Below are 8,516 nucleotides of genomic sequence, written 5' to 3'. Positions count from 1 at the left end.
GCCCCCATACCATCCATTCCTGGGAGAAGGAACTGGCTGGGCTTTCCCAGCCTCTTCCAAGATGGAGGGGACCCCTGGCCCTCATACTGAGCAAGGGCCATGTGTCCAGTATTGTAAGGGGCTCCCCCAGGCAGGCATTGAGAGTGGGGTGGGGATGGAGGTGGGGCAGACTCCAGCACACCCAGGGTCAGGCAGCCTGCATGAGGAAGGGGTCTGCTGGGCCTGCCTGGGTCTGTGGTGAGCAGCGAGGCTGTGGCCCCGAAAGGGACAGATTAGAGTCATGTGGGCCCGTGAGTGCAGGTCTGATAGCTCAAGCCAAGTTAGGTCCTGAAATTTTGTTGTGAATTATTGTTTACATGTGACCACCCCAAGCAAAAACAAAACAAAAATTCCACAACGTTGATTAATAAAGCAGTGCCCTGGGAGAGACTCAACAAGTAATGGTTCAAAACCCTGTCAAATGGATCTGTCTGCAGGCACCTGGACTGACCTGAGGAACCGGGGCTGGGGAGAGGGTTGTATGGGATTTGACACAGCTCCCCAGTTCATTCAGAGAGCTTGCTACCTACCTGCGGACCACGGTTAATGCCTCAGGGCCTTTGCACTGGCTGGTCCCTCTGCTCCGCGCGCCCTTTCCCTAACACGCTGCATTAACCTGCGTCTTCACCTTCTTCAGGTCTTACCCATATGTCTCCTCCTCATGGAGGCTCACCCTGACAATTCTATTTAAAATTGAAATCACTCCTCCCCTCCTCAATGTTCACTCCCTCTGGCCCTCCACTGCTTCGATTTTCTCCAGGGCTCTGAGCACCGCACCATATACTATTTATTTATTTCTTGTCTGTTTCCCGTCTTAGAGGGGCGGGCTCTTTTGTCTGTTTGTTTCATGGTGGCATCACCAGCTTCTGTGCAGAGTCAGCCTCTTGCAGACTCTCAAGGAACACTGAAGGATGCAGGGCCCTGGCACCCACGAAGCAGGGCATGTGGGACTTGGAAATGACCTGACCTGGTCTTAGCAGGCCCGAGTGTCAGAACATGGGATGTCATTTAGGGTTGGGCGGGCACAATCGCAAATGCGGCGTGTAGTTGTCCTATCTGACTAGCCACTCTCAAAATGACTTGTGTGGCTGTGGTTAGGCTCTTTATAAAACTAGAAACTTGGCTGGGTGTAGTTACCGGGCTGCACGGGGAATCTTGACGGACCTTGTTGTTTCTGAGCCTCCATTACGCCATCTGTAAAATGGGGATGAAGGAACCCAGGAATGCCTTGTCCCAGGGATGCTCTGCAGGGAGAGAGGGAATGGGGCCATGGATGTGGGCAGGCTGTGATCAGGGTGGGGCCTTGCACCGGGTTCTCTGCTGGCTGCACAGTGAACCTTGGCAAGCTGTCAAGGTCTGAGTTTCCTGGGAGATGGATGGGTTGGATGAGAAGAACTTTAAGGTTTTAGGACAGGCTTTTGGTCCCGGGGGGAGGGGCAGGATGTGTCAACAAAAGGGGTTGTTTAATTTTGCTCCAGGGCTGACCAACTTGACTGGGTCTGTATGGCAGTGGCATGCTTGAGTGGACAATTCTGGTTGGCTAAATTTATTCACTTATTTATTCTTTCAGTGGACTTTTCCTGGGCATTTAATGTATGTCGGTCAGGACTAGTCATGTAATTATGGAGCCTGATGCAAACATGAATGCATGGTCCCTTGTTCAAAAATTAAGAGTTTCAGCATTGCAACAGCAAGGCATGAAACCACACATGGAGCCACGGGGTGGGGTCCTGTGTGACCACACAGGTCACACACCCACGAAGCCTCTCCTGCTTAGGGTACAGAGGCAGGTAATAAGAGTTAACATTATTGGGGGATTATTATGAGAGAGCTATGTCTTAGCTCATTGTATCCTCAACCTGACCCTGGGAGGAAGGTACAGTCATCAGCCCCACTTCACAGGTGAGAAAACTGAGGCACGGAGAGGTTTGGTTATTTGCCCAAAACCACCTGGCTTGGATTAGGTCCAAGGCAGCCTGGCTCCAGCCTGTGCTGTAACCACAGGGGAAGGACAGGTACACAACAGAAAACCGCCACACAGTGTATTGTGGGCTCCATGTGACATCTGCCTTGGCCTTCGCTGTATCCCCACCACCAAAAGCAGTACCAGGTAGGTGTCCAGAAATAAATCTTTTTTTTTTTTTAAGATTTTTTTATTGGGGAATTGGGGGGATGGGAACAGCGCTGGGAAATTGGGGGAAGGGGAACAGACAAGTTGCTGTCCTTTTGTTCTTCAGTCTAGTTGTGGAGGACGTTGCTTCACTGGCCCAAGTTGGCACCATCATTGCGCTCTTCCCGGGTGAGGCAGATCAGTCGCTGGCTTCTGGACGGCCACTCACTGCGGCTGCTGGCCGCTCACGCTGGCTGCTGGCTGCTGGCTACACACGGTAGCCCATGGCAACCCACTGCAGCAGGGGCTGCAGCCTACGCCGTCGCCGGCGACTCACAGCAGCCCAGCTCCAGGTTGAGCTGTTGTTCAGCATCTTAGCTGTGGAGGGCAGTGTCACTGGCCCTCATATGTGGGATCTGAACCGGGGCCCTCTGGCGTCCCAAGCCAGTTCCGAACCGTCGCGCCACTCGGCTGGCCCCAGAAATAAATCTTTAATGAATAAATTAATACATATCATCGAAATATGTGGAGGATGTTAGGGGAGAGGGTCTCAAGCTCACGTGTCTATCACCCGGTGTGGCCAAGCTGTTGGCATTCTTCTCTTTCATAAGGAAATGCGCTCTCTCCCATTTTCCTGGCTCTCTTGGTCTACCTTCCATCGCTTCACTCTTTGGCAGAGGAAGCGGGCTGAAGGAATGCTTTAAGAAAACCAGCTGCAGAAACATGACATGCATTGTAACTAACAGTTTACTCAGCATTGGGAATGCAACGGGGTGGAGGTGGGAGTAGAGAGGGGGGCAACAACCGGAAGTGTGTGCCAGCCACGTGCTGAGTCCTGGGCGTACGGTTGTTTGAACATGTTGACATGGTCTCTGCTTTCCTGGATCTTAAGTGCAAGAGGCTGGCATGAATCAGTCCATCTGAGCTAGATGTGGTTATAAACCTGGATACGTGCTATAAAGAAAAAGTCAAAGGAATGGGAAAGTATGGACCAGTGATGTCTGATGGGGTTGGGCAAATGGGGACGTCGTCTCTGAGGAAGTGATGTTTGAACCTGAGGTAAGAGGTGAGGCACGAGCGAAGGTTAATTAGATGAAGGGGTATGAGGCTGGGGGTGAGGGCAGCACCCCAGGGAGAGGAAAGAGCAAGAACAAAAATCCTGGGGTGGAGAGAGAAGGACTCTGAAGAGCCAGGAGACCGGGAGGCTGGGGTGCAGTGAGTGGGGGGGCACGGAGCTGGGTGGCGTTGGAGAGTGGAGAGGGCCTTGTAGGGTGTTTGAGGAGTTTGGTCTTACCTCTGGTGTTAGGCAGCGAGTGCCTTGATTAGATTTGCAGTTTAGTTTGTCTGGGGGAGTGGAGGATTGATGGAGGGAGGCAAGAATGGAGGTGGGAAGACAAGTTATGAGGCTGTCAAGTTGGACATGTGAGAAATGATGGCGGCTTGGACTAGGGTGGTATTGATGATGGAGTGGAAGGCATCGCAGAAGTTAGGAGAGGGAGTGCAAGAAGGGAAGGGGAGGGAGAGAGAGGTGGAGAGAGACACAGAGAGACTAGATAGATAGATACACAGACAGACTGATAGAGAGAGACACACAGCAATCCTGGCTGAGATAGCCCTGGATGGGAGGGCTGCTGAAGTAGGCTTAGCACACCCTAGGACCACTCTGCCGACCAACCCTGCTCCCCCACCTCCCGGGAGAGCGTAACTTGTCCTCTGGTTTCTCCTCACTTTTCGAAACTCCTCTTAAGGGTCCCCTCATCCTCCAAGCCTTCCCTACCCTGCACGTCCCCCCGCACCCCCCTACACAGACACCCCTCCTCTACACCATTGCGTCGCCACTCAGGGCTTACCTGTTTACAGATCACCTCGTGGTGCAGATCACCTCGTGGGCAGAGTAAGTTTCTTTCCTCTCTGAATCCTCAGTTCAGGACCTAATTGCAGGGTATGTGGGTAACTGTGAACATCCGAGGGCTCGAATCCAGACCTGGGTGCGAGTCCCAGTTCAGCCCTAGTCGCCGTGTATTCGTCAGGACTCTTTATTAACATTGATAGAAAAAGCTCAAACTAGCTTAACTTCTTAGAAGGAATGTATTGACCCCTCTAACTGAAAAGTACAGAAGCTTGCTGGACGTTTGGCCTGGCTGGACCCGGGAGCAGAAAGTTCCTGGCCCTTCCCCCAGTGGGCTCTGCTTTGCTCTGGATGAGCAGCATTCTTAAACAGGTTCGTACAGCATCATGAAAAGACGCAAGCTGAACAGTCCTGGGGAAGGTTCTCCACGGTCCAGCCTGACCCATGTGCCCCGCTCAGCCAGACTCACCCAGTCTGAGCTGGGTTTCTGTAGCCAACCAAAAATGGGGTTCATGGAGCCAGAAGAAGGGGCCCGCTCTTCCCAAACTTCATGGGCTTTGGGAAGAGCTGGGCCATTTATCCAGCGGGAACGTGGGGCTCTGACATGGGAGGACCAGGAATAGATGCTGGGCAGGCAAAACCGATGCCTGTGTGCAAGCTGAGGTCAGCCCCTGGGAGGAGTTTACTCGTCCTCTCTTACAGCTGCGTCGTACGTTTTATTTCACTTTTTAGTATTTATTTAATTTTTTACAAGAGACCTATATTTTTTAGAGCCGTTTTAGGTTCACAGCAAAATTGAGTGGGAGGTCCAGAGATTTCTCATATCCCCCTGTCTCTCCACATGCAGGTCCCCCATTATCAACGTCCTCCCTTCTCCCCCCAGAGGGGTGCACATGTCACAACTGCTGAACCTGCGTTGACACACCCTAACCACCTGAACTGCATAGCTTACATTTGGGCTCACTCCTGGTGTGGTATATTCCATGAGTTTGGACAAACGTGTAAAGGACACATGGCCAGCAGTGTAGCATCATAAGGGGCATTTTCATTGTCCTAGAAATCCTCTGTGCTCCACCTTTTCATCCCTCCCCTTCCCCTAACCCCTGTGTTTTACTGTCTTATGTCAAAAATACCTTGTGTACGAACCGTAAGCAAACACTGGACTCGAGTGACATGTGCGCCCCAGTGCTGGGGTGAAGTGGACTGCGTGCCGCTCACTGTGACATGTGTCCAAACATTAAGTGGCTCGATGGGTAGACAGAAGAATGGCGAGATGTGTGTTAAAGCAAGGAGAGGTTAACAGCCGAATCTAGGTATTGGGTATATGAGTGTTCAGGGTAAAATTCCTTCCATTTTTACGTATCCTTGAAAATTCTCATGGTAAAAATGCAGGGGAAAATACGGTGTGTAACGTAGCTTGGCCACGTAGGTTGTTATGAGCTATGGCTGAAACGGATGCCTCTTGGTGGGGTGGCAGCCCTTCCGAAATGCCGCCTCGGAGCTGCCGCAGGAGACGCTCCTGCCCTGCGATGAGGCTGCCCAAAGGGTTCCCCCTGCGGCTTCTGCTTCTGCCCTGACCTTGGCCAGTTGCCTTTGTCTGCTGGCTCTCGCCTGCCTTCCCCTAAGAGCTGTAGCGTTGCGTTTCTTTGCTGTTTGTTTTGCTGCACACGCGTGGCTTGGGTGAAGGACGCCTTGGTGAGCTGCTGAGGACCCTCCCAATAAGCTCATCCCCTGCAGCCCTGGGGGGGCATGTCCCTTCTGGTAGACTATGGATAAAGTATTTTGTTGCGTGTCACTGACCTGCCCAGGTGGTCAGGGGCTGCCACAGGGCAGGACGAGGATATTTCCACAGTGGCATGTCCCCGTCTCCGCCATAGCCCAGTGGGTTGGGAACAAGACCGAGTCCGGGCTGCACTGGGGGGTACATTTCATCAGGAGGTGAAGAAAGTGTGGAGGAGCTGCAGGAAACGGGGCCTTTGCCCGAGAGGAAGAGGGGAGAGAGGGTTAGGGGAGTGTGTGTCTGTGCACATGCACACGTGTATATGTGTATGTGTATGTATGTACACACACATGTGTATGTATCTTTATGTGTATACATGTGTGTGATGCACGTGTATGTGCACGTGTGTGGGGTAGGTTGAGGGAGGGTGGAATTGACCAGACGTTGAAACATGAGGGAAACCGTTTTTTCTCTCTGGTTCAGAGAGACCCAAGAGACTCGTGAGTATTGTGAGTATCGTTTAAGACTCACTTTGCTCTGTCACCTTACTTGACAGGAGTGAGTTGGGAGAGGGGGAGGGGGAGGGGGATGGAGGATGGAGGATGGAGGAGGGAAGGGAGAAGAGGAGAGACGGGATGGAGGAAACCAACCAACCAAAAAACCCAGTCTGTCTCACCACATTACCTATTTCCGATCAAGTGGGAAAACATGTAATGGCAAAAGGTAAAAATAAAGTCCTATCTGCAGGTGACATGCTGTGATTATTTAAGCATTTGCATAATCTCTGGGCAGTAGTGTTAGGCATTTAGGGACTGTGAAGAATCTTATCCTCCTTCCTAACAGAGCCTGATTTCCCCTTGGAGAATGGTCCTCCCCGCCGCATGTGGTCTCGGGAGGAGAGGAAGTCAGGTGTCTGCCACCTTTGTGGAAGCAGAAGGGACCAAGATAGTCCAGCTGGGCGGGCAGGTGTCCTGTACTCGGCCACTCATTGGGTTGTTGGGAAAGTCATGACGTATTTTGTCTGGTGTTCAAAGGTCATTTATTTATATAAAGAACAAAGATCAATCAATGATATATTGCCTATTTTGTTCAATAACCTTTTGCCGTCTTTCAGTGAGCTTCATAATTTCTCGTTCATAGAAGGACCTGTCTTTATTTGCAAAAAACTGAACAAGGTGCTGATTTACAGCCTCATCTGAATTGGACGTTATACCACGCACAGAGTTTTGAAGACAGCGAAACAAGTGGAAGTCTGACGGCGCAAGGTCAGGTGAAGATGGTGTCTGTGGCAACACATCCCATCCAAGCTCCAATAATTTTTGATGGGTGATCCAACTTGGGTGTGGTCTCGCGTTATCGCGATGGAACACAACTCCTTTACGATTAACAAGCTCTGGGCGTTTCTGGATGATGGATGCATTCAAACTGTCCAATTGCCAACAGTACACATTCGAATTGATTGTTTGGTACCTTGGTATGAGCTCGAAAAACACAACACCTTTAAAATCCCACCACACTGAGAGCATAACCTTCCTTTGATGAATGTCTGCTTTCGATGCCGTTTGAGGCAAATCATCACATCAGGACCAAGACTGTTTGCATACCACATTGTTGTAAACAATCCACTTCTCATCACCAGTTATCAGTTGCTTCAAAAAAGGATCATTTTTCCTCACGTTTAATGAGCATATTGCAGATGTTTATACGCACCGTCAAATGCACTTCTTTGAGTTCAGGTGGAACCCAAATATCGAGCTTGCTTACGTATCTCAGCTTCTTCAGGTGGTCATGAATGCTTGAATGATGGATGTTCAATGTTTCTGCAATCTCTCGTGTCGTGTAACGTGGATTTGACTTGATCAATGCCTTTATTTTGTCGTCATCAACCTCAGTGGGCCTCCCTGACCGAGGAGCATCATTGAGATCAATATCCCCAGCATGGAATTTCATGAACCATCGTTGGCACTGATGTTCTTGTAGAGCATTGTCACCGTAAACTTTATGCAACTTTTCACAAGCTTGATGCGCATTTTTCCCTTTATGGAAGTAAAACAGCAAAATATGGCAAAAATGCACAGTTTGGTCTTCCATTTTTCAACTTGTAAAATCTCTAAAACTCAACCAAATCAATTTTTTTTTGGAATGCAGCTAGAACTGTCAGCTGTCAAATGACATAGCAGTAACATAGATGAGAATGACTCTAGCACTTCCAAAAATGAACTAGTGCCATCTGTCGCAAACACGTGTCATGACTTTTCCGACAACCCAATAGATTGTCTCCTGGAGCTTAGGATCTCGAGTGAGTGGAACAAGGGCAGGAAAAGAGCTTGGTGGTCATTCATCTCCGTGGGGACCGCCCAGCAGGACCCCTCTGCTCTGAGGCCATTGCTAGGATTCTTGTCTCCTGCCCGTTCCCAGACCTGTGGCTTCCTGTTTCCCTGTGACCCCTCCCATGTCTCCTCACCCCCGTGTTCATGGCAGCAGCATTCACAATCACCAAGATGTGGCCACAACCCGAATGCCCTTCGATGGGTGAATGGATAAAGAAAATGTGGTGTAGCCATACGATGGACTATGGCTGAGCCTTAAAAAAGAAAGAAATCCTGCCATCTGTGACAACATGGATGAATCTGGAGGACGTGACGCTGAGTGAGATGAGCCAGCCACAGGAGGACACACACTGTAATGATTCCACTTACCACAAAGCGTATGAAGTAGCCAGAAACCTAGAAGCAGAGAGTAGAATGGTGGTTGCCAGGGGCTGATGGGAGAGGGAAATGGGAAGTTGTTTCATAGGT

The sequence above is a fragment of the Hipposideros armiger genome, unplaced genomic scaffold, assembly GCF_001890085.2.
Source record: "Hipposideros armiger isolate ML-2016 unplaced genomic scaffold, ASM189008v1 scaffold_480, whole genome shotgun sequence".
Taxonomy (NCBI): domain Eukaryota; kingdom Metazoa; phylum Chordata; class Mammalia; order Chiroptera; family Hipposideridae; genus Hipposideros; species Hipposideros armiger.
Note: the sequence above shows the minus strand (reverse complement) of the source record.